The sequence below is a fragment of the Rhinopithecus bieti genome, unplaced genomic scaffold, assembly GCF_001698545.2.
Source record: "Rhinopithecus bieti isolate Rb0 unplaced genomic scaffold, ASM169854v2 scaffold_61346, whole genome shotgun sequence".
Classification (NCBI taxonomy): Eukaryota; Metazoa; Chordata; class Mammalia; order Primates; family Cercopithecidae; genus Rhinopithecus; species Rhinopithecus bieti.
In genome coordinates, this window is record NW_016823289.1 from 120235 (window position 1) to 124004 (window position 3770).

A 3770-nucleotide genomic window follows, 5' to 3' on the forward strand; every position below is an offset into this window, starting at 1 on the left:
TCAAAATCCTGCTTTTTGCATGCTAAATATCTTGGCAAGTAGGCCATTAAACATGGTAATGACAGCAAGAGGGAGGAGTTAACAAAAGCTAAACATTGCAGCCTAAACAAAATCCATACAAAAAAAAAAAAAAAACTATCACTGGTTACATAAAATTTTCCTGACTGCTTAAAACTGCCGAGACCAGCTTGGTCGGGGAGACCCTAACCCAGTGGTGCTAGAGGAATTAAAGACACACACACAGTAATATAGAGGTGTGGAGTGGGAAATCAGGGGTCTCACAGCCTTCAGAGCTGAGAACCTCGAACAGAGATTTACCCATGTATTTATTGACAGCAAGCTAGTGATAAGCATTGTTTCTATAGATTATAGATTAACTAGAAGTATTCCTTATGGGAAACAAAGGGATGGGCTGAAATAGATGGGTTTGGCTTGTTAGCAGCAGGAGCATGTCCTTAAGGCACAGATCCTCATGCTGTTTTTGGTTTAAGAATACCTTTAAGCAGTTTTCTGCCCTGGGTGGGCCCCGTGTTCCTTGCCCCTCATTCCGATAAACCCACAACCTTCCAGTGTGGGCGTCATAGCCATCACGAACATGTCACAGTGCTGCAGAGATTTTGTTTTTGGCCAGTTTTGGGGCCTGTTTATGGCCAGATTTTGGGGGCCTGTTCCCAACATAAAACTTGGTATAAAACATGCATTTTAGAATCTCCAGCTATCAAGTTCAAAAAGTACCAGTGTCTATTTAAAATAATTCCTCTCCCAAGCCAAAGTGTAATCAAAATTAATTCAAATGACATAACATATTCTAATGCTAAAAAATATTCTTTATTATTGAAGAGGTAAATCCCAGAGCTTTTGGGGCTTTCTCATGCTGCAAATGACTGCTTCTCTGGTTCACTCAAAGCAGCGTATGACAGCATCCAAGGATGACACTAAGCTCAGTAAAGGGCAAGACTGCTGGTACCCAGCTCTGACATCCCAGTGAAGCATGGCTACCATGTCCATAATACAGTCAGGATGTGTGAGGATCAAAGGCACACTAATCTACTAGCTAAAGAGATAGCAAACCAGCCCTGCAACCCTAAAAGCTCCTTCCCCAGGTAAATAAAAGTATACGAGGGGAAAAAATTAAAATACACTTCTCTACAGAGTAACGGTTTTGAAATATTAATGTAATCCCTCCTTCAAAAATTTTAACTGGAGTCATCTGGTCATTTCTGATTACATCTTAAAGATGTATCCAGATTCACTTTCTGTTGGTTTATCCTTAGACACTTCTAGTTAAAAGTATTAATTTTATTACCAAATAACCACTAGTCTGACTGCAGAGTATTATCTCCCAGAGTTATGAAGCACTGGAAGAGGAAAAAATAGATGTTCAAGCAGCAGGCAACATTTATGGCCCTTTCACACAGTGGCATCTGAGTGGCTACTGAATAGTCCAGGAATAATTCTAAAAACAAGAAAATTCGTGCATTTTAGTAAATATGTTGTAGTTTTCACAGTTAAAATTTCCTCAGACATTGCACTTTCTTTATAAGGGAATCCTGATTTTTCTTAATGTTGTGGTGAGTCAGGACTTGAACTAGCAACCTTCTTTTCTTCTTCTTACTGTGTTTCTTATGCTTCTTTTCTTTTTTCTGTTGCTTTTCTCATTTTCACTGCTTTTCTTCTTTTTTGCTCATACCTCCTCAATATACTGTGATTCTGACAAGGACTTGGATGATAAAGTTTTATCTTAAGTATTTATCTTTCTCTTTTTGCTGAGTCCTTTAATGTCCTTTTCTTTCTCAGTTGCATCTTTTGACTTCTTTTTCTTTTTTAAACTATTCTTACTGTCTGATTCAGTTTATTACATGGAGCTTTCAGAAGATTTATGTGAACGGTTCTTTTTCTTTCTCTATTTTCCTTGTTTCTTATCCTCATCTTCAGAATCAGAAGAACTGCTGGAAGAATTAGAGCTTGATGAAGAAGATGAATACCTGCCAGATTTATTCTTTTCTTTTTTCTTTGTTTTTTTTTTTTTTTTTTTTTTTTTTTTTTTTTTTTTTTTGTTTTTTTTTTTGTTTGTTTGTTTTGTTTGTTTGTTTTTGATGAGCTCTCACTTCCACCTAGCAATTTCTCCCTGTGTTTTTCTAGTTCTTTCTTCCAGTTCTCATTCATTTTTTCTTCAAATTCAGCCAAAGTCTTGGAGCCTTTCTTTTCCTCTTCTAGTTGCTCTTTTCTTCCCAGGTAGGCCTTGGTCGATTCAAGTAATCCGGTATTTTTGGCCCTGAAGACTGGATTGGACCCCTTGATCTCGCCATTGCTATTGGGTTCATGTAGTCCAGGATGTAGAACATCTTCCTCCAGTTCTAGAATCATTTTCTTGTTCAAATAACCTTTGTTAAATTTAACTGGTTTCAGGTTTTTGTTTTTAACAATATTGATCTCATTCTAATTCCCTTGGTGTCATGTCGTAATTTTGGCAGTACCACGTGATTGTCCCACTTCCCCATGGTGCTGGGCTGAGCGCACAGTCACACACAGAGGGAAACCAGGCCGGAGAGAAGGCCAAAGCGGGCCTGCTGCAGGTCCTCCTGTCACTTCCCCCTATAATTTTCTTTTAAATACTGTATGTAATTACGTTGAATTTTATCTTTGAAAGCAACAGATATCTAAATTCAGAATGACTGAGTTATGCTTCTTTTTTTTAAAGTTTAGAGGCACTTTATGTATTATATTTTAAGACTGATTAAAATTATGTCAAAATATGAGATTATTTTACATTTTATATTAATTAGATTTTAGATTACTATGAAGACCATTTAGTTTTATTATGCCATAGTAGTTGCTATGAGAGAAATTTTTTTCCTGGCTGCCACATATCTGAAAATAGAACTTTTTGCTGTTTATCGAATCTTTGAAGAATTAATAAGCACCATACATGAATGTTGCTTTAATATCCAGCATGATTTTTATATACCTTCTTAAAATAAATTCAGCTTTATTATTTTTTCTTTTTTTTATTTCAAGTGCAGGGGTACATGTGCAGGTTTTATATAGGTAAACTCGTGTAATGGGGGTTGGTTGGTTGTACAGATTATTTACCCAGGTATTAAGCTTAGTACACATTAGTTATTTTTCTGATTCTCTCCATCCTTTTGCTGTCTACTGTCCAGCAGGCACCCCACTCTATTTTTCCCCTCTGTGTGTCCATGTGTTCTCATTTAGTTCCCACTTAGGGAAATGCAGTATTTGGTTTTCTGTTCCTGCATTAGCAGATAACGATAATGGCCTCCAGCTCCACCCATGCTTCTGTGAAGGACATGATCTCATTTTTTTTATGGCTGCATCATAATACATGGCATATAGGTTACTAATTTTCTTTATCCAGTCTACTATTTATGGACATTTAGGTTGATTCCATGTCTTTGCTATTGTAAATAGTGCTGCAGTGAACATATGTGTGCATGTGTCTTTATGATAGAATGATTTATATTTCTTTGGGTATTTACCCAGTAATGGGATTGCTGGGTCAAATGGCAGTTCTGTTTTTCAGTCTTTGTGAAATCACCACATTGTGTTCCACAATGTTTGAACAAGTTTACGCTCCCACCAACAGTGTATAAGCGTTTTGTTTTGTTATTTTCAGACTTTTTAGTAATAGCCATTCCAACTGGTGTAAGATGATATTTCATTGTGGTTTTGATTTGCATTTCTCTAATGATCAGTTATGTTGAGCTTTTTAAAAATGATTGTTGGCTGCATGTATATCTTTTTTTTTT

General features: G+C 36.4%; 1 pseudogene; it reads right to left on the reverse strand.

Moving 5' to 3' along the window:
- Positions 1-1560: 1560 nt before the first annotated feature.
- LOC108521489 (protein FAM133B pseudogene) lies at positions 1561-2324 on the reverse strand (annotated as a pseudogene).
- Between the last annotated feature and the right edge of the window lie 1446 nt (positions 2325-3770).